We start from the raw sequence: 26,487 nt of genomic DNA, 5'->3' as shown, positions 1-26,487 counted from the left end.
CTTTCAGAATGAAATGTAGATTTTTTCAGAGGTTTGAAGCCAAAATAAGAAAGATAAGACTATTATTCTAGTTAATTCTCTCTTTCCTTCTATGTTCTTCTAAGGTAAAAATAATCATTGTTAAAATATTTTAAATATTAAAGGATTAAAATTAAAAGTTGTAATTGTTAAGGTTTTATTTTCAAGAAAGAAGGACAAACATTAAACTCTAGAGGCAATTTGTACTTTATAGTTTGAATTATATTCACATTCAATCAGGAAAATGATTAAATGACACCTAGGAATTCAACCAGAAATAGTAAATTATGGAAAAGTTTGTTTCTTACTATCTCCTAGTACACTGTTACACAGAATGATGAAATTTTATTTTTTTCTAGTAAGGGCCGTAGACGTTGCTCCTTGTGATCCCATACCCACCCACATAAAAATCAGAAAAAAATTCTATATATCTTATATTTTTCTACTATTTACTCAACAATTTAACAAGAGTTATGTGAAGTATAAAAGTATACACATTTAATATTTGTCTATCTCTCTGTAAACATTTTCTTTTTCCAATAATGCCCACCACCACTAAAGAATAAAATGTGGTTCTTGATCTCTATGATTATGTTATAGTCACAACTCTATCCATAATAGAGTTTCCCATTAACATTGCCTTCTTTGATAACTGTAAGCACTTACGGACTTGCTCCTGGAAGCCTTTGCCACTCTAGGGCACACATTCTTAGGATGTTAGTTTTGTCTTCATTTATTCCCTCAAATCGGATTTCATTATTCAAAACCTAAAACAGAATAATAAAATGGTTTGGATAGAAGGGACCTTGAGACGCCCAAATGTAACTCCATCAACGTTGTACTACCAATAACTATCATTTGTTGAGCAACAATTAAGTACCAGGCACTGTGCTAAGAACTTCTCGTATATCACATCATTTAATCATCCAAGCAACTCTATGCAATAGATACTATAATTATCTCCAATTGATGGTAAGATTAGAGTGGTTCATAAATGTTAACTATTTTGTTCAAGCTCACTGTAGGAACTAATCAAGTTTGTCTGCTCAGGATTCATTTGTCTTTCTTCTTATACTCCAGTTTTCCTTTAAGGAACCTGTCATATCTTCCTGCCCTCAATCAATAGTTAAGTTGAAGATAACCCTGTCCTAGTTCTAGGAAAGGAAATCTGCTCAAGACCACGAAAACCAGAAGCCTGGTCCAAGGGTAGGTTTATGTCCTAAATTGGAGTAATCTGAATAAATCCTAGGGTAAATGATGGTACTTTGGGAAAAGAGGTACCCTCATTCCAGGGAGGTTGCTGAATTGATAAGGTGTAAACCTGGAGCCCACAATGCAGAAAAAAGTCAAAAGGGATGAGACAGCCTCCTAATGACATAGGTCAGCCCTGAAGTCTGAGCTACTCCTGGATAGGGGTTATATAAATTCCCTTTTGTAAAGTCTCCTTGAGTTGATTTTCTTTCTTTTGCACTGGAATGAGTGATGAATGATCCAATCATTAAGCTGCTACAGGACAGAGCCAGGAATTAAACCCAGGTGTCCTGTTCTAATCCATTTATATCTCAGTATTGGGATTTGATTTAATCCATTATTACCTGTAAAGAACTGGAACAATTTAGAACAAGATTTAGCCACAGAAGGTGACTCAGAATCAGATCCTAAGTCAAAGGTTTTTATGCAAGTAATTTAGTGAGGACATGCTACCAGGGGAAACTAGAAAGGAAGGGGGAAGCCAGAGCCAAGAAGGAAAAGAAACCAAGCCAAGAGTGAAATTTCTGGCAGCCCCAGCCTGATGTCTGAGGGAGCTTTGAAATGTAAATTACATTGCAGAGTTTGTCGGGCCTTGGATAGGGAACTGGGCTTCTTGATTGGATTCTAGTTAACCACTGGCAAATGGGCCACCCTGGGTAAAGGGAACATCATTCCCAGGTATTTGCCCTCCTTGCACATACTGGAGACATAGCTTCAGTAACCCAAGAGCAGTCCTCTGAAGGACTACTACAGAAAGGAGGTCCGAATTAGAGGAACCTTTCCTGGATATCTGGCATGACCAGCTTTTCTGGAGTAGAATCCTGGATAAGCCAAAACTATAGAAAGGCCCAGTAAGTGATGTGAAATTGGAGTTCAACTTATTTCCTTGACTCCTTACAATGTTTCCCAATTCGTGGACAGAATTTCTCCAAGTCTGCAATTTCCTTTCATTTCTTTTGGTGCCAGAGAACATTTCCCCAGCCGTAAAATGTTGACCCCACCAAATATCCTTAACTTCACTTAGCATGAATTTTCTCACATTTACAGTGGGGAAAAGAATAGAGCACATATTGATAAGTTGTTTTAAAAATTAAATGACAAAATGCATTATCATAATACCTAATACTGAGCTATTTGTAAGTTATAGCCAATGTGAGTTGAATTGTGTCCCTGCAAAATTCATATGTTGGAGCTCTAACCCTCAGTACCTCTGAATGTGACTGTATTTAGAGACAGGGCCTTTAAAGAGGTGATTAAGTTAAAATGAGGCTATTGTACTTTCCAATCTGCTGGTGTACTTATAAGATGAAATTTGGACACAAAAAGAGATACGGGGGATGCCCACACACAGAGGGAAGACCATGTGCAGACACAGCAAGAAGGCAGCCATCTGCAAACCAGGGACAGAGGCCCAAGGAGAAACCAAACCTGATGACACTAGCCTCCAGTATTGATCTTGGACTTCCAGCCTCCAGTAATGTAAGAAAATAAATTCCTGTTGTTCAAGCCACCCAGTCCGTGGTATTTTGTTATGGTATCCTAGCAAACTCATCTCACCTGTATCAAAACTGCCCCTTCCTTAGTTTTTCATTCCAGTATCTCATCATTCCTGGGTAGGTATGAGTAGATGGCTATATGTTAGGAAAGGAAGGTGTCCTCTTGAGTGTCTTGGCTCTACCAGGTTGATTATTTGAGAAACAAACCCTAGAAGAAAATGGAATAATTTTCCCGGAAGGAAATATTGAATAGACTCATATTCCATATTCTCTGATACTGTAATCCCAGCAGGCAGGAAATTATTCTCCATGATATAGCTCAAAGACCACAGTAATGTCAGCATGAGGACCAGATGGAATAAAGCCAGACTTTAAATGCATTTATTTTCAAAGCATTAGTAAAGGATGGGTTGGAGTGAAGGTTACTTCTTTCTTTGGTCTCTCAGGTCTAATTTTGACTCACCAGCTCTATAAATGTTACTTAGGAACACTAGGTGCTTAATAGAAGCTAAACAACCTCTCCATGTCATGTCTATGATTCTGAAAAATGAATCTAGGAAATCAAAGTCATAAATCTTTGTATAACTGCCTTCTAAAGGAAATGATTTCTTAAATGATTTTTATTGGAATAGTAGGTCCAACACATAAATCCGGAGATGCAATGAAGCTTCTCAAGATGGAAACAGAAAAAAATGAGTTAATATATTAGAACAGAGAAAACAGAACTATGTGGTCCTCTTTTTGAAATCCTGGGTAATGATCCTGAAGCAAAAAGAATGGCTTGCTGTGTTCACAGAGCATCTTTATGTGCATTATCCCACCTGAAACCCAGAATAATGCAAGAGATTAAACAGGGAAGTTAACGTAAGGCCAAAGAATTCACCAGGTATTTTGCCTGAGATCAAAACAGTAAGTGAATAAAAATAAATCCAATTTTACAGCATTTCCTATATGTAGGCATCTGATACAACATTTATAATGATAAAGGTGAATTGCATTCTGGTTGATTAATGTCCTGTCAATCAAGAAAACTTGATTTATTGTACCTTTCTGTTAAAAATATTGTTGCTATTCAATAAAAATTTAAATTGTATTCTTCATAATTTATGGACAGTAATTAAATATAAGAAGCCAAATGGCAGGGATAGAAACAGGTTTTCTAACTATTGGTCACTCTATAATATTCCAAGATGAAGAGCTGGAGCCAGCACTTGAGATCCATAAGTGATCTAGTTTCGTAGTCTCCTAGGGGACTTGGAAAGATAAATTCTCACAGCCATTCTTCTTTCTTGTCATTTGTCCAGCCAGAAAAATCCAGCTCTGTACATATAGATGAGGGTCTGTATGAGTTGGGGCCTGGTGAGGAGACAAAAACTGTAATGTGTGTCTGCATGGCCAGGCTGCAGTCCCCAGTTATTCAATCCAACACCAATCTAGGTGTTGCCATGAAGGTATTTTGCAGCTGTGATTGAAATCCATAATCAGTTGACTTTAAGTAAGGGAGGTTAAATCCGGGTGGTCCTGATTCAGTTTACTGGAAGGTCTTAGGAGCGGAGCTGAGGTTTGCCTAATGAAGAAGAAATCCTGTCTGTGTATATACGTGTATGTGTGTATATATATAATTCCTTGTTTATTAGGAATAACTCCTTATTTAAATTCCTTATTATATATATAAATAGTTTTTATATATATAAATGTTTTTATATATACATTGTTTTATTTTATATAAATAAAATTATTTATTTTATATATATTATTTGTATATATTTTATATATATAAAATTATTTATCTAATCTCCTGCTAGTTCTACTTTGGTTGAAACTTGACTCACATATCAGTTATTTGAACAGTGAGAATTTAATACAGATAATTGTTAACTAGGTAAAAAAGTTGTTAACTGGGTAACTGGAAGGGTAAAAAGAGAATGCTGAGATATCACAGAGTTAGCAACGGAGGAGGCAGCTACCATCTCTAGTGCTCAGAGCACAAAGGAAAGCATTACTCTGGACTTACTAAAATTGAGAAATTGAGAGGACTGAGCCTCTGGCCTGGGAGGCAGTGCTAGCTGGGTGCTGGTGTCTCTGAGTCGGCATTGTAAGGCTGGTCTGGAGAAGACGGGAAGACTGTAAATTGGCTTCAGCTGCAGCTGTAGAAAGGCGCTGCCAGAGGGCAGAGGGCTGGACAGGGGGATGCTGACAGGAACCGCCCCAGACAGGTAGGAAGCAAACAGGAAGGGGCGTGTCCACTCTTTCTCCCAGAGCCTTCCAATCTCCTTTCGGTGCTCCCTATATTTTGGCAAAGCAAAAATGCGTGTGGCATCTGATGCAAACATTCAGAAACATAAAGGTAAATTAGATCGAGGCTGATGAATTTCATATCAATCAAGAAGACCTGACTTAATGCACTGTTCCGTCCAAGCAGGTAGGTTTGGCACTGAGACAAAATAGCTTATTAACTGGAATGCGGTATATGTATTCCTCAGAATATATATATGTGAAAAAGTTATGTTCTCCCAAAGAAGAACCAAAAAAAGCATACAAGTGGATACATCTGCAGCATATCACTTCTTACGTCTTCTACTTTCTTAAATATAGTGAAATCAAAATTATCTACAGCTACATTTTATTCTTCTGAAGAGCAGCAATTTAAATCCTCTTCTGCTTAAAAACTCACTTCATATTCAAGACCTTATAAACTAATTTTTGCCTCTATTGGCCCATTGAAAAGTCAGCAAGAGTCCCACTAATTGCCGAAACACTTTTAAAAATACTCAACTAATTACATTCTTTGACTTGGGTCAGAAGTGGAAACGGAGTAGGAGTATACACCAGCTCCTCAGGGGCTGTGCAACGTTTCAGCTGTGAGCAGAAAGTGCTACAGGAATAGGAAGTAACATGATCAAATGGTAAAAATTAGAAAGTGAGAAATGGCCAGACTTGGAGACCAACTTGGCATAAAGAATGAGGAAAGAGGGAAATCTGGATCACCCTGCGGTGGTTGTGTTTTGTTTTCAGCAAACCTAGGTGGAGGCCAGTTAACAACACAGCAGCGGCTCACTCAGTGTGGCTCACAGATGTTCATCACTCGGACCCTCCTGCGTGCCTTCCACTCGTGGCTTAGACATCAACCTGGAGTGTTTTGAAAGTGCCGCATTTGTTCATTCATGGAAAGATAAGGAAAGAAAGGCATCCCAGGCAGAAGGCAGATGCCTTTCTTTCCTTATCTTTCCATGAATGACTTACTTAAACTTCTAGTCTCAGTTCAAACTTCTCAGTAACACCTTCTCTGACCCAGGGACACAGCACTGCACAGCCCCAGGAGTGTAACACACTTTTGTTTTATGTAGGTATGGTCCCTTGGAGTTATGCAACATGGCAGCCTCCCTCTGACGTCCCCCAGGCACCAGGCATGCTCCTTCCTCTTTCTTTCTCCCTTCCCTTTTTTTCCCTTCCCTTCCTTCCTTCCTTTGTTCCTTCATTCCTTCCTTCCTTCCTCCTCCCCTCCTTCCTTCTTTCCTCCCTCCCTCATTCCCTTCCTCCATCGCTAAATATCTATTATCTATCTATCAATCATCTATCTATCTATCTATCTATCTATCTATCTATCTATCTATCATCTATCTATATCTATCTATTTATCTATCATCTATCTATCATCTATCATCTATCTATATCTATTTATCTATCTTTCTATCATCTATCTATCATCTGTCTATCAATCATCTATATCATTATTAGTCACTAGGGCTGCTATAACAAAATATAACAAAGCACAGACTGGGTGGCTGAAACAATGGAAATTTATTTTCTCACAGTTCTGGAGGCTGGTAGACCAAGATCAAGGTGCTCTCAGGGCTGATTTCTGGTGAGGCCTCTATTCCTGGCATGTAGACAGCCACCTTCTCCCTTTCTCCGTACATGACCTCTCCCTGGGTACACTCTGAGAAAGAGACATCTCTGGTGTCTCTTCCTCTTCTCAAGAAAGATATAAGCCCTATCGGATTAGAGCCGCATCTTTATAACCTCATTTAACCTTAATTACTTCCCTACAGGCCTTATCTCTAAATACAGTCACATCAGAGGTTAGGACCTGAATATGTAAGTTCTGAGGAACACGATTCTGTAACACTAACTATACTGGAGCCTTTGCCATTTCATGTGTGTTCACCCCTCGAGCTCGATTATACAGAGCATAATGTTTGTCCTTAATTGAAGGGCTGGCACAGCTTCTACAGAAAGCACATTTGGGAGAATTAGCGGATTTGGATGGAAGATAATAAATTTAACCTTAGGTATATAGATTTTAAGATGATGATAGGACAGTGTCTAAACGGGGAATTTGAAGGAGGAACTGAAGCCCAGTGTAACAAGTGAGGTTGAAGATGCGCTTGAAGAAGTTCAGAAACAGAAGTCAACACAACTGTTGGCACACTGACGCAATCGAAACAACAGATTCTACCACATTCTCTTATCGTAGCTCATGCTATCGTTCCAGCATTCAGGTCTCGAGCTCTCCACTAAACTTAAATTCTTTCATCTAATGAGGGCAGTGTGCAGGGGAATGATGTTGGCTCAGTGGGATTCATTTTCCATTAGCAGTGTTTTTCTTCATAAAAATTCAAGCTTAATTCCACACTGCTTTGCACAAGGGTGCCATGTCAGTGAGTCAACATGCCTTTCCCATGGGATTCTCAGCTCCCCCAACATGTCAAACCGTCTCATGAAAATGCCTCATTAATTTTATGAGGTAGGATGGTTTATTAAATTGCTTTTTAAACCTATTAGGAAAAAGTAGACTTTATTGTGGGGGAAAAAAAACCCTCCAGATTTGATCCATACTTTCTTTCCAATTAGTGGTTAATTAAAATTTAAATTCTATTCAATCATCCCTACCTAGTTTTGTACAATGATCAATCCTTCAAGTGGATAGGCTGCGATGCAGATAAACCTCTGGCATAGGTTAAAATGGAGAAAAAGGGTACATTATACTGTTTGTTCCATGACATTCAATTGCATGCATTCATGTAAAACTGGATAAAATTGTTAGGTAATAAATGGACTTGTTCTACATTAGGCATTTAGGATTTGCCTTTTAATGGTAATTAGCATAAGCATGTAGTTTCAGAGTGTTCACTAGTGAATAGTTGTGTATTATTGAGAATTTGCAGAATGACAAATGACTTGGAAGGAAAAAGGAGAACAGCAGTTTACTGAATAAATAACAGAATTTGAAAAGTTATTTTCATTAAGCGCTAATGTGAATATTATCCCAATGCCTAAGTTTCATCAGCCTCATTTTTCACTTTTATATAGCCTTAACGATATTATATCTTATTCTTACAATAGGAAAGGACACTTAAAAAGCGGTGGTGCATGTAAGATGTTATCATCCCAACACATCGGCTTCTGGTGATGTTCGTGAATCTCCATTTTACTTTTTAAAGAGTTTACATTAGCTCCCATGCAATTGACATTCTATATTATAATATTTAAGATTCATCTTTCTCTTTACTGACATCTACCTTCTAAATGAAATTTTTTTATAGGAGTTTTCATTAGCGGTTTTGTAAAATTATTATTTCTCAATTCTTTATCTCATTCTGTTTGCCATTTATAGTCATAGGAAGGCAGGAATGCTTTGAACCATGGCTTGCAATATATATCATTTATATAGCAAACTTATAACAAGAAGACTATAGCAAACAGAATGGCAGCAAGAACATTAGTCAAACTGTGATATTTTTTACTTGGGCTTAATAAGACAGCTGCTGAACTATGTATACCGGGATCTTTAGGATTTTGTATGAGGCTTAAGCTAACCTCATGAGAACTGACTACATCTTACACAATTGATGATCTCTAAGAAAGTCACGTCACTTTATTTTTTTCTTTTAACGATTTTATTTATTTATTTGAGAGAGAGAGAGAGAGAGCATGAACAGGGAGAGGGGCAGAGGGAGAGGGAGAAGCCAACTCCACACTAAGTATGGAGCCCAATGCAGGGCTTGATCCCAGGACCCCAAGATCATGACCCGAACTGAAGGCAGACGCTTAACCGACTGAGCCACCCAGGTGCCCCAAAAGTCACATCACTTTAGATACATTTGGTTTTAGTCAATATTATTTCTTTGTATCTCTGGACAAAGCCCCAAATGTGGAAACATTTCTAGTGTTTTAGAGGACATGTATACCAGGATGCCTGGGTGGCTCAGTCAGTTGGGCGTCTGCCTTCAGCTCAGGTCATGGTCCCTGGGGTCCTGGGATCGAGTCCCGCATCGGGCTCCTTGTTCAGCGGGGAGCCTACTTCTCCCTCTGCCTGCTTTGCGTGCTGCTGCTCCTGCTTGTCCTCTCTCTCTCTCTGACAAATATATTAAAAAAAAAAAAAAAAAAGGACATGTATACCACTGTTGGCCACAAATGCTGTACACCAATATCAGATAATAACAGCAGAAAGCCTTTAAAAAATGTATTTAAAACCAAGCCTACAAGATACTGATAGGGATTTCCATCAGTAAACTAGCTTTTGATTGCAAGACTTAGGTTCCTTAGAAGCCTGGTTTCTAAATGCCCAGCCACAGACCCATTTGGTTTCACAGGGCTTCCATTAGTCTCTAGTAGAATAAATCATCTATGGGCAGCACAACACATTTATCATAGCATTAAATGTATCTTATTCGAAAGAAAGTTCTTCTACTCCAAATACATGTCTTTTAAACGTTTTCTGGTGTTAAAATGGTTTTGTATTATAAAATGTCAATAAAGATGGTATTTTTTTTTTATGATTTGTGTTTTTTAAGAACAGAAATTGGCACTCCTACATGCATCCTCCATTTTATATGAACTTGTACTTAGCTCTAGAATCTGGAAGTTCGGAAGTTGCTTAGTGCAGGGAGCCTTTTGAGATCCTCTATTCCCTTTGTTCTTTACGGTGGTAGCCCCTTCCCTTCACAGGTTCAGGCCACAGAAACATCACCATGATCTACAGAATCTTTTTTTTTAAGATTATTTATTTATTTATTTGACAGAGAGAGAGAGACAGCGAGAGAGGGAACACAAGCAGGGGGAGTGGGAGAGGGAGAAGCAGACACCCGGCTGATCAGGGAGCCCGATGTGGGGCTCGATCCCAGGACCCCGGGATCATGACCTGAGCCGAAGGCAGACGCTTAACAACTGAGCCACCCAGGCGCCCCTGATCTACAGAATCTTGCAAATAGGAGAGACCCTGGCCCAAGCAACAAGTTGCTTCCTTCTAGGCATTACACCTGCAACTCTGCTACTAGCATGGGCCATCAGCAGGGAGCTTGTCATCCAGAGCAGCTGCCCAGTGCAAGAGATGACCTTGTCTAGAGAGCTCGAGAGAAGGAATCTACCTCTGTCCTTCAGGTAAGGACAAGGTTACCTTAACTCATTGCTTCACCGAATCCTCACATCCCATTTACGAAAAAAACATAACAGGATTCAGAAAGTTTTTGCGGTTTGTTTATGGTCTCATAGTGAGTGGCAGACTCAGAAATCACAAATCTCTGACTTTTCAGTTTCAAGTGACAGCTTTGCAGAAAAGAATCTTTGAGGGAAGATTTGGAAATTATCTGCTGAGGCATCCAAATTGCAAACAACTCAAGTAAATTTTATGGGGGTTGTGAGAACAAGGCACCTGAAAGCATAACTATAATTTGTGAAATATGGTCCTCATATATTATTTCATGAAATGATCCCAGTGTTTACCCATGCCCTGAAATGTTCTGCATTCATTTGCAACTTGTTATTCTGCTGGAGATAAACACATTCTAGTCTATCTACTTAGTTCCACACGGTTAAATGACTCGTTCAGTTCACAGTTATTTTTTAATTAAAGGAAATGCATGCTCCCCTCTGGCTCTGCTTCTCAACACTGAGAAAAGTCATGTCACAGAACCAAGGCAAGATTACCCCCCACAAACAAAAGCTTTTTGATAGCACATTTTCCTAAGGATATTGTGTTTGGCGGTTTTGTGGCTGATGGACCTGTGCTGGTTTTTCCAAGAGAGAAGGTGCAGATGATTTGTAAGTTTTCTCTGAATGACAGAGCAGTCAGGGAACACAGATGAATAGGGGTAGAGTATCTTAAAGCAGTCCCTCATCCTGTCCTGTAACCCCAGTGCAGAGCAAAGAGCTTGGTTTGAGCCCCACCTGTCAAAAGGCTTATACCTGAAGACTAATTTAGAACAAGATTTTGAGCTGTTCATTTACTTCCCACTGCTTTCTTCAACACTCTAAGTTTTCTTTTCTCTTGCGAAATATTCCAGATATTATTAATCTGTGGTTGTAAGGTCTAAGGACTGTTATTACACCGTTGGCCATTACACCTGAAATCCAAACAGGCCTTTATAGGCATCACTGCTGTTCTCAGCAAAACCAGTCTGTCTGGATTTTATCTCGGTTGCGGGTATCTGCAAAAAATCAGCCTTAAGAATAAATCCTTCTATTTAGATTTATAGCTTTGCCTGGTGCATTTCTTTTACTTCGCCTGCCCTAGGGGAACGCTTAATGAGCAGCAAGCACAATGTGGCTGCTGGGCCCTCCTGAGTTCGCCCTTCGGAGACCGGAAGTTTGACATTTTGTTTTGACTTTGAATCTGAAAGCCAGAAAGAGGGGAACCATGTAGGTGTTGTGGAAAATAGTGTGTGGGAAGTGGCTACCAGAGGGGCCAATGCCAGTCTCAGTTTGAATTAGTTTATTTCAACGAACAGACCTAGGACACAAGATGAATATGTTTGAATATCTGGAGAAATGAGAACCCGGAATGAAGAACTTTAAATACTGCTGGTTTGTGCAGACTGGTCTTTCTGGGGGAAAGGGGAAATGAGGTAGTTAAAAGGGAGTTGCTGACTGCTGCATAACTCTAAACCATTAAAATGCTCTATGGTGTCACTACTGCATCCCCAGAGGGTCCTGGGAGCCGGAGGGCCACGGAAGGACCAAGAGGAAAAAGTGCTGTATACTTGAGGAAATTGGGGGTTCCCCCCTGCCCTCACTTGGGAAGTGAATATTGTAATAAGACACTCTAAGCCATTTTGTCAGTCAGGTTCCGCTCTCCCAGTCTTGCCTTGCACAGATCCTTACACTGGATGATCCAGCTTAGCCTCAGCTGTCCCCATTCCTGGACCAGTCCTGAGAGAGGGAGGACATGCAGCAGAGACCCCCACAGTCCCTGTCCACTGGGATGTGCAATTGATTCGGACTCTTTGATGTTGACTTCCGTACTCTGTACTCTGTCCAGCTGTCCTGCCTGGTGCTCTAGCCTCTCCGGGGAAAGGAGAGTCCTCTACCTCCCCGACCTGTTTGACTTGTGCCTTTGTGCCCTGACCTACTGCTGTTGACTAGGGGAGGGGGACCAAGAGAAGAATTTGTCTATCTACCTCCTCCCAACTAGTAGGGGTCCTATCCAATAGGAACAATCAATCTTTCACAATGGCATCCATCCCTGACATCAGTCTTGCCTTCCAAAGCTGGACATTACCCGGACCTATGAGAAACAGGATACCAAAGTGGCTAATAAGGTCACAGCAGAGGCTACCTGGGTTCCAATCCCCTGCTCCATCATCTACTAAAACTATGAATTAAGACAACTTATTCAACCTATCTGAATTTCAGTTTTCTTTCTTTCTTTCTTTCTTTTTTTAAAGATTTTTATTTATTTATTTGACAGAGAGAGACACAGTGAGAGAGGGAACACAAGCAGGGGGAGTGGGAGAGGGAGAAGCAGGCTTCCCGCTGAGCAGGGAGCCCGATGCAGGGCTCAATCCCAGGACCCTGGGATCATGACCTGAGCCGAAGGCAGACGCTTAACGACTGAGCCACCCAGGCGCCCCCTGAATTTCAGTTTTCTTATCAGGAAAATGAAAATAATAATATACTTAGCTCTTGGAGTTGGTATGAAAATTAAATGAGAACATAGTAAATTCTTGGGGAGAATAAGCTACTCTTATGTTGATACCTAACTCTTCCCATGCTCAGTATGTCTGATCAAATACCCCATTTTGAATGTCTGTGATTATTTGGAGTGGCATACACCTAAGGAAGTACAGCAAGAACCATATTACTATCCTGCCCAGCTACCTCTTCAGGCGTACAAGGAGATTACTAGAGATAATAGTAATTTGGGGAAGAAACGCTTTAATTTTTTTTTATTTTTTAAAGTGATCTTTTAGAAAGTTTGAAATAACATTAGACACAAAAAGTAAAAAGATGCTACAAAGAAATACCAGTATACCCTTTATCCAGAGGTCCTTTCAAGTTTTGCCAATTGTCCCGGTCATGCCTTTTATTACAAGAGCACAATTCCAGGACCTCTTACTGTACCCAGGTGTCATGTCTCTCTAGGCTCCTTCAATCTGGAGCAATGTCTTAGTCACTCCATGACCTTCATGACCTTGACATTTCTGAAGTTTCTGAACATTCTTTTTGTAGAGTTTTTCTCAATGTGGATTTGTCTAATGTTTCCTCCAGAAGTGAAGCACATTATGCATTTTTGGCAAGAATATTGCAGAAGGGCAGTGGTGGTTTCATTGTGTTCTATCAGGTGGCACATGATGCTAATTTGTCTCATTACCAATAGTGCTAATTTGATTACTTGATAAATATTATGTCTGCCAGGACTCTCCTGTGGAACATTACTTTGGAATTACTAAGCATTTTGTTTTGTGGAGATACTTTGGTTTCATGCAAATATCCCATTCTTCAGCTCACGTTCACCACTTGATGCAACATGTATTGAATTTATTATTGCTACAATGGGTAGAAAGTGGTGGTTTTCAAATTGCTATACTTTTCCTATATTTATTATTTGATATTCTATTGTAAAGAATAGTTGCTCTAATCTCTACTTATTTTTATTAGTTTGATGGTTTATAACCCATTGATATGATTATTTTGATGCTTAAATTTTCCCAGATATGGATAAGAGGAGCCCCTTCCAGTTAGATATGTATTCTAACCTGTTTTCTTCATTCTTTCAGGACTTCCTTTGTATTTGGCACAATGGGATGTTCCAAGCTCACTCTCTACTTTCCTTGACCCTGATTTGGATAAGCTACTTCTCCAAGAAGGTTTGGTTCTTTTAGTGGAGAATAGTATGTGGAAATCCGGGTCTGGATGTGAGGTAGGTTCACTGATACTGGGGCCTCAATGTTTGGCTTGTGCCTTATATTTACATTTTCTTTTCTTTTCTTTTTTTTAATTGACAGAGAGAGACACAATGAGAGAAGGACCACAAGCGGGGGCAGTGGGAGAGGGAGAAGCAGGCTTCTCGCTGAGCAGGGAGCCTGATGCGGGGCTCGATCCCAGGACCCCGGGATCATGACCTGAGCCAAAGGCAGATGCTTAAAGTCTGAGCCACCCAGGCATCCCATATTTACTTTTTCTATTAAATTCCCTATTCCATTCTACACTACAGGGTTTATGGTTCATTTGAATCTTCCTTTGTTCCATATTTGTATTCACTTCTTCATCAGTGAGAAACCAAGCTCCATCATCCTCAACATATTTGCTTATTTGCCCAGCCCCTTTCTATAGGCAATTTCCCAGCTTATGAAGCTCCCTACCCCCCAACGCTGATACTCCATTCTTGCACAGCTACCATTATAGGACCTACCTGATGTCAAGGAAAGAAAGAAGGGAGAGAAAGAAGAAATGAGCATTAACAGAATTGTCTGGAATTGGTCATGTTTTCAGTGGATGCTTATATTACTTAAAATATTCCTAAAATTACCATGAGGTTTTACTTTTGTTGATCCTTCTGCTCCTATGAAATTGCTGTGGTTTCATCTTTTGATTATTATTTGGTTCCTTTCACATTCTTTGACATGACCAGTTTCTCATCCACTGAAAATAATAATGGAAGGGATAGATAATCAGTATGGTCAGTCATGCACACAAACCTTGGACCTTTCATTTTGCCAGGATTATATAGTACTATGATTGACAGCTCTAACAAAATCCCATGAGTGTGTGTGTGTGTGTGTGTGTGTGTGTGTGTGTGTGTCTGGGGAGGGAGGCAAGGAGTAGTTTGCCAAAGGAATGGTGAGGTTTATTTCCAAAAGAAGGAAGGAAAAAATGTGTATCCACTTTTCAATCTGCATCTCTCGTCTGATTCATTGTGATAGTCTCTAAACTCATCTCTTTACCTTTGATCTTCTCCAAGCTTAGCTTTTTTAGAGGAGACCATACATTGTTCTCCACCAACCTGACATCTCTTCTTTATCCTCTACCACTCTGGGTCCAATTTTGCTTGGTGGATATCTCCATTGTATCGCTAATAGCAATAATTTGAATTTTGTCATTATCAAGAAACTCGAGGTGCTCTGCAGCAGGAATCATTTGATTCATTTTTAATCCCAAGCCTGAAAGTACCTCGAATTTAGTAAGTGCTCAATAAACATTTGCTAAATGGATAAATTAATGGATATATGAGACCTACCTAAGGAAGCGAGTGTTAGATATTGTCATCTCTTCCTTTACAAATGAGTTTCTACAGTGGATTATTTTGGAGAAAGTTTCAAGAGTCTGCATTTTTAACAAGCGATTCTCTTCAGGTCACACTTTAAGAAAAATTGAGATATGCTTCCATGATCCTGATTTCAAGTTTGAAAAGAGAATTTCATTCTCCAGTGCCACTCTTAGAGTAATTTTTTGATCATTACAGACATTAGGGTTATGTGTTTTATTTTATTTATTTTATTATTTTTTTAAGATTTTATTTATTTGATAGAAACAGCGAGAGAGGGAACACAAGCAGCGGGAGTGAGAGAGGGGGAAGCAGGCTTCCCGCTGAGCAGGGAGCCCGATGTGGGGCTCGATCCCAGGACCCTGAGATCATGTCCTGAGCCGAAGGCAGACGCTTAACGACTGAGCCACCCAGGCGCCCCTATGGTTATGTGTTTTAAAAGGAATTGAGATGCCACCCTAATTGTCTATTGACCTTTCAGGATGCAAATTAACACGGCATTATTTTTCTTCTACGGTATCATGTGTGCCACTTAAATATTTCTTTACATTCTTCCAAATAACTCTTTACTATCTATGCACTTAGCGGCTGAATCTAAAATGAAACTTCTTGCTTCTAAGAAATATGGACATACAGTTACTCTTGATTTATCAAATGCAATAGGCAAGCTTTTAGGATTACAAAATTGATGTATGAGCACAAATGCAATGGGCTCAAAAGTATTGACATCTAGAGAACATTTAAAGATAACCTGGTCTCACATACTATGCACAGGACTAGATAAGTGGCAAACAGGTTTTGTTATTATGGAATATTTTTATTTTCCAAGTACTCAGACTCATCTTAATAGATTATATCATTTTCTGCATGGCTGGATTGCTTTGTATACTTTCTAACTGAATAATCCCATGAGGAAAACAAAGAATTATTCTCACTTATATCTACTTTTTGTTCAACACAAAACAGAGAGCTGTGAAAGTTATATATGAATTGCATGTTCTCTTTGTCCAATATCTACAGTGTTTGTGTTTTAAGAAAAATAATAAGAAAATGCTGGTCTGTTTATGTCTGTGATGTTTGCAGGTGTAAGCATGTCAACTGGTGAGAGAAGAATCTGTACTCTGTCCTGTGGGAGCATTAACTCTGGATAGAGAGTGGGAGTCTTCAGTGACAAGATTTCATCCTTGGTCAGATCAGTAGGCACTTGGCTTATTGCCACACTATTTAAAGAGGCTGAAGTAGGGAGATCAAAGACATGGCCAGACTCTGGCTTCTCACTGAATCAGTCACATCCTATTATCACATCTGATGCATACAGTTGTCTGCACCATTCACCTGTTGACCTTTGTATTTTGTCATTACATTTTATATCTTCTAGCTCATCTCATGTCTCCTCCTTTCCTTTGTACATGGAAGTTTACAACAGCGCCCAGGGCCCTGAATAATTGGATCATATGCTCAAAGTATGATGCTTATTTGGCAAGAGGAGTTTGAATTGCACTCTTCCTATACTGATTTACAGAAAGGAAAGGAAGGACATTATCACAGATAAAATCTGTAAATTAATCTCTCTCTCTTTCCTTCCTATTTTAAGAGGAAACATGGGGAAGAACTTTAGACAAATATAGTCAGAGAAAGAATTTTTTAAAGTATATATCTCAATGGAAAAAGTGGAAATAAACCATTTATATGCCAGTAATCACTACTGTAAAAGTGACTAATACAGTATATCTATATCAGTTCCCAAACACTAACACAAAAATTTTACTACACCCACAATATTGGCAGATTTTTGAGTGTCAAGCAATGCTAATGAAAAGTGAAATTGAGAAACGAGCAGCTATTAATCAACAAAGGTTACTCTCTGCATGTTACATTCTCCTAAGGGCATCTCTGCATTAGTAGTTATGGTTTCAATGTCCAACTATTCCTGAAATTCTATGCCGGTATACATAGATGTTTATCCTCAGTCATCAGTTTATTCAGTTGTCTGTTGTATACACGTGGTTACCGAGGGAGTGTGATTAGTCAGTGCTCACCAAAGTAGCAGAATTTGGCTCCAATAGCAGTAATGTTCTCAAGAGAGGAATATGCTATTAAGATAGTTCATTAAGAGCAACATGGACCAAGTACTCTTTCATACTTGAATATACCTATTCAACCGTGACAAACCAGCAAGGCTAGTAGTCAATGAAGGAAAGAAAAAAAGCCTAGCCTATGTCAGTCTTAACTCTGCTGACTTGTTTTCTATAGATCATTCCTCAGAGGAATTAGCAATATAATTGCCACTTAATTACAGTGCTCTATCATAGATCAATTTTTCTTTCAGAGAATGATGCTGGGAAATGTGCCTAAGGAGTCTTATTTCTCTCTACATATCTAGAGAGTTTCTCTCTGCTATCTTAAAAAACATTTCACAGGAAAGATAGACTAAGGCTCTTTGACTGAATCAGAAAAGCCAGAGCTGTCAAAGCACCCTTAAATTTGATGTCTTTAGAAATGGGAACATTCGCAATATAACAGGACTGGGAGAAATTTATAGGAAGCTGCTCACCATGAAAAAGAGGGAGAGGAAATGCTTAATGAACCAGGAAAGAAAAGACAGGCATGTGTTCTTAGAATAAGGGAGGCAGTGAGTTTTTTGCTTCTTCTTACCTCAAATCCCAGATCATATTATTGCCCAGAAAGCATCAAAATCAATTAAGAGAACCCCCCTCATAGCAGAGTTGGGTAAGATTTCATTAATGAAAGGAAGTGTAGTTAAAGCCAGCCTCATCACTAACTTGCTCTGTAGTCTTGGGAGATTTCTTAATATCCTGGTATGTCAGGTTCCTCATCTGTAAAATGGGAATACTACTACTACATTCTTATGACAGGAAAGTTTGTTATAAAAATTTAAGAAAAGAATGTGCATAAAGCTTAGACTCTTAGTAAGACTCTTACTTTTTGGTTGATTGTTTTTTAGTAGAAATAAACATAAATTAACTTTTTAAAATTGAAATATATTTGACATGTAACATTAAGTACATTTAAGGTGTACATGTTAGTTCAATACATTTATATATTTAATATGTTAATACATTATATATTTAATATTTATATATTCAATACATTTATATATTAATATGTTTAATATTTAATACATTGTTGCAATAGTTAGCGCCTCTATCACATTACATAATTATCATTTCTCATATTAATGACCTCTTTTAATGTTTAGCCTTAGTGTTGTAACTAAGACTGTATTTCTGTCATAGTTTTGCTCCTCTTTAATGGTAATTTCTGCTAGTAGTTTGAGTTTTTCTATCAGTTCTCTCTCTAGTAATTTGTTTAAAAAATCAGAATTGTGAAAAATTGAGAATTGATAACTTTGATTTTAATGTGAATATTTATCTTACAGAGCAAAACTATGTTTTTGTATCTGTGGGTAAAGAAAGGTAAAGAAATTAATATTTACTAAATGCTCTCAACATCTACTACATTTCCATATGGCAGATTGCAAAATTTCCATCCAGAGTGAAAAAAAAATTAGGCTCAGGGAGGTAAAATAGCATTTTTAATATATTAATAATTTTCTATGCTTTTCAGTTATAAGAACCTTTTTGAAGACATAAAAATATCACAGATCATTTCATAATAATAGTGAATAGCATTGCAATTGTTGAATAAGAAAATACATAGTGATAATAATTGAGTATAAATGTATAGTATATCAATCACAATTGTAACAAAATAAAATTTCAAGAAGTAAGTTGATATTTTTATATAACCTATAAATTATGATGTATACATTAGTCTACATCTAGACTTCTTGTAATAACTCTGTATGGACATAGGGCTTTTTAATCAACAGTTTTAGGAACCTCACACTACATTATTACATATATTATAATTATTAATTATTATAATCATTGATTATATAATTATATTATTGATTATGTAGTGATTATTGGTTATATATTATTGGTTATTATATCACTGGTTATTATGATCATTGACTATGTAACATGTTTCATAGCAGTTTTGAAGCATTTTTAGGGTCTTGGTTTTTTCACTATTTCACTTAGATTAAGTTTATTAAAAATATAATATTTATATAAATGAGATTTAATAAATATAAACTTTGATGGATGTCTTTCATTGCTATCAAAATAAATGTAGAGTATGTGTATTTTAGGGAATATTTTTGTGGGGCCTCACACTAATAAGAAAAACTTACTCTGATAATGCAGTGAGTGACAATTTCAGAACCAACATTAGTCAGAAAGTTTTTTGTATACAAATCTGCTTTATATTCTAGTCACGGTTACATTAGGAAATGATTAGTTGTCATCAACATTGATTTAAAACTCACCAGCTGATGAGTTCCCTTTGTTTGATCTGCTTTGAAGTTCTGAGAAGAACTAGAAATCTCATCCGCTCTGACTCTATCTTAGAAATCCCCCTTAATACAACACTTGAGGGGGACTGCCTCTGTCTATATGACCTAAAATGACCGACAATGATGACTTTCAGATACCACTTCTTTTTTTTTGAAGGAAGAAGACAAAAACACAATTATGGTAAAATACATAAAGACTGTAAAACTTCCCTTACTTTTGTTCTTTCCATTTGTATAATTTACGTAGATAGACTATAAGAAACAGAATATAATAAACTACTATTGTACCATACTTTCCTAAAAGCAGTTGACAAAATCCATATATTTAGAGAATGAAGCAATATTGTCTCATGAAAAATGACTATGCTGACATGCATGAAGCAGAGTAGGCTACTAAAACATTGTAAAATTTACTTAGTTAAAAACAAATTGTTTCTTTTTGTTATGAGTTTGCCACCAGAACACAGGTCTTATGAAAAACATCACTAAATTTAAGCCAAAATGGGAAAGGAAAAGATTCACATCATACTGCTATCATTGGACATGTAAATTCAAGCAAGTCTATTACTACCGGCCATCTGTTCTACAAATGTAGTTGGAATCAACAGAATAACCACCAACATTTTTGAGAATGAGTCTGCTAAAATGGGAAAGTCTCCTTTAGATATGCCTGGGCCTTGGAAAAACTTAAAGCTGAGTGTGAATATGGTATCACCCTGGGTATCTCCTTGTGGAAATTTGAGAGCAGTAAATATGTGGCCATCACTAAGGCTCCAAGACACAGAGACTTTATCAAAAATATGATCACAGGTACATCTCAGGCTGACAGTTTTGTTCTGATTGTTGCTGCTAGTATTTGTAAAATTGAAGCTGGTATCGCCAAGATTGTGTAGACCTATCAGCATGCCCTACTGGCTTACATGTTGGGTTTGAACCAACTAATTGTTGGTGTTAACCCAGTGGATTCTACTGAGCCACTCTATAGTTAGAAGAGAAATGAGGAAGCCGGCTTCTACATTAAGAAAATTTTCTATAAACTTAACACAGTAGCATTTGTGCCAGCTTCTGGTTTGAATGGAGGAACATGCTGGAGCTAAGTGCTAAAATACCTTGGTTCAAGGGATGGAAATTCACTAGAAGGATGGAAGTCCCAGTGGAACCACACTGCTTGAAGCTCTGTATTATCTCCTAACACCAACTCATACAATTGACAAGTTCTTCATCTCTCCCTCCAGATTGTTTATAAAATTGGTGGTATTAGCATAGCTGCTGTGAGCTGAGTGGAGACTAGTGTCCTCAACCAGGCATAATGGAGCACCTCGCTGGCTCAGTTGGTGGAGCACGCAATCATGATCTCAGCCTCATGAGTTTGAGCCCCAGCATAGAGTATACTTAATAAAAAATAAATAAACCAGGCATAACAACCATCTTTGCTCCAGTCAGCATTACAACTGAAATAAAGTCTGTTGAAATGCATTTTGAAAGTTTGTGTGAAACTCTGCCTGGGAACAGCATAGGCTTCAATGTCAAGAACATGTCTGTCAAAGATGCTTGTTGTGACAACGTGGCCGGTGATAGCAAAAATGACTTACTAATGAAAGTAGCTGGCTTCACTGTTCAGGTGATTATCCTGAAGCATTCAGGCCAGATTAGTGCTGGTTATCCACGTGAGCTGGAGTGTCACACTGCTCACATTGCTTGTAAGTTTGTCAAGCAGTGGAAGAAGATTGCTAGTTGCTCTGGTAAGAAGATGACAGTTGGCCCAAATTCTTGAAATCTAAGGGTGCTGCTATCGTTGAAATGGTTTCTGACAAAATTATGTGTGTTGAAAATTTCTATCATCCTCTGGGTAATTTTGCTGTTCATGATATGATGCAGACAGTTGTTGCAGGTGTCTTCGTGGCAGTGGACATCATATGCTGCTGGGTTTGGCAAAGTCACCAACTTGGCTCAGAAAACCCAGACTGGCTAAATGAATATTATCTAGAACATTGCACTCAGTCTTGATTGTTTGTGGAAGAACGTCTCAGAACTGTTTGTCTCACTTGCCATTTAAGTTTAATAGTGAAAGACTGATTAATGATATAAAGGCTATGTAAAACCTTCAGAAAGAAAGGGATGTTTTCCAGACCATTTTTGAGGTAGTTTTAAGTTGTGAGATTTTAAAATCAGTACTTTTAAAATAGAAACATCTTGACCAAAATCTGCCAGAGAATTTTGACACCCATTAAATGAAGTTTGATAAACCTGTATCTTCTTTTTGGTCAATACCAAAGCTCCCCATAGAATTTCTTAGGCAAAAGACTTAAGGAAAAAAAGTTGCCCATGATCTATTTCGGGTGTTCCATTTGCCAAAACTTGATGAATTTGATATTTCAGAGTTCACTGATTAGTCTCAGGGCAGTGATTAAAGTGCTTTTTCTAAAAATAAAAAGGTATTTTTTCTTCACCTACATCTCTTAAGTTGATTTAGATACTAAGTGACAAGTTACGGGAGGGATCTGTCATTTTCAATATTTCATATTTCTTGGAATAGATAAGCTAAGAGTAAGTTGTAATGTTATATGTTACCTTATAAGAGGGCCAAAATTCTGCAATAAGTAAAAGCCATGTGTGTTACATAGAGAATTTATTTTTATGTATTCTATCAATATTTAGTTAAGTAGTTGGTATAATCTCTTACACTTCATTTCCCAGTTCTTAAATGCATTCTCACATTTACAAATAATGCAGTAGAGTTTGTCAAAACAAGAGTCTAAATTATAAGGTTAAGTATTTTGGAGTGGCCTGGTTTTAAGAATTAATCGTGTCCAGTTTCTTTGGAAAATAAAGATACTGAAAGTTGAAAAATAAAAACCATTTCAGAGTGCTTTTTCTTGTAAGGGTGGAATAGCTTGTTGCATATCAATACCTTCACCAAAAACAAATAGAAAAGCAGAAAAAAAAATCTGTTTGATACCATTGAAGACTTATCAAGGCAACTAAGGCTTCAACAGTTAGGATCCTGGAATAAAGAAACAAAAATTGGGCTAAACCCCACATTACAACCATTCTAAATTTTTACTACCATGAAAATACTTTTAAGGCATTTTTAAGCTCTTGAAGGTACAGAGGCTAAAAAGATAAGCAGAATGTGGTAATAAGAAATTAGCAAGCTGAAGAGAGATTTCAGCAATTGTGTGGGACCATGAAAACAAAACTTACATTTTAGGGCCAGTGAAGAGCATTCTGACTTCCAGTTTGAGTCTGAAAGGTATACACTCTAAGGATAAAATCCAATCAAAAATAGACTAACCTTCATAAAAGAGTGAAATCCAGCTTTGAATCCCTGTAATCTGTCCCTATTTTAATAGCTTTCCTGAAAGCAAAATTACATTCTCTATGAAAAAATGATAATGTTAGTAAGGGCCTCAAATTATATTTGCAATTTTATATACAAATTATCTAGAATTCAATAAAAAAAAAAGATCAAGTATGCCACAGGAATAACTGACCAAAAAACAAAAACAAAGAAAATCCCAAAACACAAGAGGAAAAAACAGACAATAAGAGCAGATCCATAAATGATTATAGGTATTGGAGTTATCAGCTCTGAACATTAATATAATTGATTTATATATTCAATAAAACAGATGACAAGATTAAGAAATTCAGTAGAAAACTAGAGTGTATGAAAATATTCTAATGGAAAACAAAATTAAAAAATATGGCAAATGACATAATAATTTTTTTAAAAAGGGTAAGCATTTAACAGTAAATTAGATGCAGCAGAATTAAGAAATATGAACCAAAAATCAAGTGACTAGAAAATATACAGATTAAAACATGGCAAAAAAAAAAAAGAGATGAAAATATAGAAAATATCTTAAGCAATCTATAGGCAAGAAAGAAAAAAGCACATTACATGTGAAATTATAATCTTAGAAGGAGGGAAGAGTGTGAAAAGATAGAGACAATTACTGATGAGATCATAGCTGGGAATTTTTTCAAAACTTAGAAACAATAACAATCCACAGTATAGAGAAGATCTGTGAATCTCCAGAAGGGTAAATCAAAGAAAACTATACCTGGAAATCTGGGAATGTTATATTAAAATTGATGAAAACCAAAGGCACACACACAAAAAATCCTAAAAGTAGGCAGAGGGCAGCAAATCACACAATACTTTTAGTCTGATACTTAACTTTTTCACAGAAACTATGGAGGCAATAGACAATGTTTAAAATGCAGAAAGGAATTAATTGCCAACTTAGTGAAAATATCCTTCAAAAATAAAGGCACATCAAACATACTTTCAAGCAAGAAAAATTGGGGAGAACCATTACCAATAGCCTCACACTAAAAAACAAAACAAAACAAACACAGGGAGTTCTTCAGGTAGAATAAAAATTATTACAGTTAGAAAAACAGAAATACAGGGGCACCTGGGTGGCTCAGATGGTTAAGCATCTGCCTTCGGCTCAGGTCATGATCCCAGGGTTCTGGGATCGAGCCCCACATCGGGCTCCTGGCTCAGCTGGGAGCCTGCTTCTCCCTCTCCCTCTGCCTCTCTCCCTGCTCATGCTCTCTCTCTCTGTGTGTGTCTCAAGTGAATAAATAAAATCTTTAAAAAAAAAAAAAAGAAAAACAGAAATACACAACACAGTGATGAGAAATGGGACTAAATAAAGGTTGGAAGTCTAAAAATAATAAAGTCCTGTGACATTTCAAATATATATAGAATTAAAATGCATTAAAATAATAACACCAATTTGGGAAGGAAAAAAATGGAATTAACTGATTTAAGATTCTTATATTGACTGGGATTTAGTATTTGTAATTTTTAAATATTATGGGTTTTTTTTTTTAAGATTTTATTTATTTATTTATTTAATTTAATTTATTTATTTAACAGAGAGATAGAGCGAGAGAGCAGAAGGTGGGGCGGGGGGGGGGGGGGGGGGGGGGGGGGGGGGGCAGAAGGGAGAGCTGAGCAGGGAGCCCGATACAGGGCTTGATCCCAGGACCCTGGGATCATGACCTGAGCCAAAGGCAGACGTTTAATGCCACCCAGGCACCCCTAAATACTATGTTCTATAAGTTAAGGAAGTATGTTATAATGTCTAGGACAGTAACTCCAAAAGGTAAAGCAATTAACTAATAAGCTAAATAAAGCAAAACTAAAATGAAAAAAAAAAAATGATATAAAGAAAGTAAGAAAATAGAGAAATACATCCATAATGGAGAAGTTGGTATTGGCTTATAGTCCTACAGTCAACAATTATAAAAGCTGGGCCAAAAATAAAAATTATAAAATTACATAAAAATTATAAAGTTATTAAAATATGTAAAAATTATTGGTGGCTTCTGAATAGCAATTAGCAAAAAGCTACATTTGATAGAAGGAAAACCTATGAAAAGGACCTCATATCCATCCTGGCTTTCAACTTGAGGAAATTTCCAAAGCTCAATTTAAGGACATAAGACCCAAAAGAAAGTGATTATTTAGGTGGGCAGAAGAAAAGAGAGATTGAAATTTGGGGATGATAAGGCAGTTGGGATTTGTGGGTCATAATAATGGACAGGTCAAAACTTCACAGAAATAGCCCCAAGAAAACCTAAATTAAAATTCTTCTTGGGGCATCTGACTCTTGACTTTGGCTCAGGTCATGATCTCAGGGTGGTGGGATCAAGCTCCGTGTCAGGATCCATGCTCAGCAAGGAGTCTGCTTGAGATTCCCTCTCTCTCTCTCCCTCTTTCTATCACTCTCCCTCTGCCGCCCCCCTCACCCACTTAAAATAAATAAATCAATCTTAAAAAGAAATTTCCTCTTAGGCCCCTGGATAATTCCTAAACTGAGTGTATATATATATATATATGCGCAAAAAGTATGAACAGATATGGCACAAAAGTGGCTATCCATCTGGCCCCTAATATATATAGTAAGACTCTGGAAGGCATGGAATAGAAAGGCCACTGGGAAACTGAAGAGCTGAGTGAAGACTTCAGATGTGATTAGGTGTGGAGAAGTTGTAGGTGTTCAGCATAACCAGAATAGAGAGACCATGGATAGAGAGACCATGGAGAACTCCATGGGCTTTTAAATGAGACTCCAGAAAGTACATGTATATAGATTAAAATTCAGATCCTAGAAGTAGAGGCATAATTAAAATAGATGTGTTCTAACAAAGTCTAAAATCAGGCATCAACAGAGGCATAAAAAATGATTTATCAAGAGTTCAACTGCCTGAGGAACAAAAGCTAACACTCTTTAGAAGAATATAACACAATCCATAAACTCTACACTAGACCTTTCACATCTTCAGCATATAATTATTAGTTATTCAAGTTGCCAGAAAACTGACAGTAAAGAAACACAAGTCAGTAGAAGCAGACCCAGAGGATGATCATAGTACTGGAATTAACAGATAAGAATTCCAAAATCACTATGATTAATGTTAGGAAAATAAAGAAGATGGAGAATTTCAGCACAAATTTAGAAGCTATAGAAAACCATTGGGTATTCTAGAAGTAAGAATATTATATCTACAATTCAGAGTCAAGTGGATAGTTTTAAATTCAAAAAGGTACAGCAGAAAACAGGATTAGCAAACTCAAGAAAAATTAATAGAAAATATGCAAACAGAGAAAAAAGGAAAAAATAAACAGGAAACATAAAATCACATGTGTAACTAGAGTCACATAAGGAGAAGAGAGTGAGGGCAAGACAGAACCAATATTTGAGAAAGTAAAGGCAAATATTTTTTTCAAATCTGATGAATGACATGGCCCATTAATCCAAGAAAATCAGTATTCTCCAAGTAGGATAGAAATTATGAAAAATACAGCCAGGTATACCATTAAGAAATTGTTAAAG

The 26,487-nt window shown here is 37.4% G+C and overlaps 1 pseudogene; it reads left to right on the top strand.

Annotated features, from left to right (window-relative positions):
* Window positions 1-5,072: 5,072 nt before the first annotated feature.
* Window positions 5,073-21,602, top strand: LOC116634689 (annotated as a pseudogene).
* Window positions 21,603-26,487: the final 4,885 nt, after the last annotated feature.

This window comes from Phoca vitulina, unplaced genomic scaffold, assembly GCF_004348235.1.
Source record: "Phoca vitulina isolate PV1807 unplaced genomic scaffold, GSC_HSeal_1.0 scaffold9, whole genome shotgun sequence".
Classification (NCBI taxonomy): Eukaryota; Metazoa; Chordata; class Mammalia; order Carnivora; family Phocidae; genus Phoca; species Phoca vitulina.
This window is presented reverse-complemented; position numbering and strand designations above follow the sequence as displayed.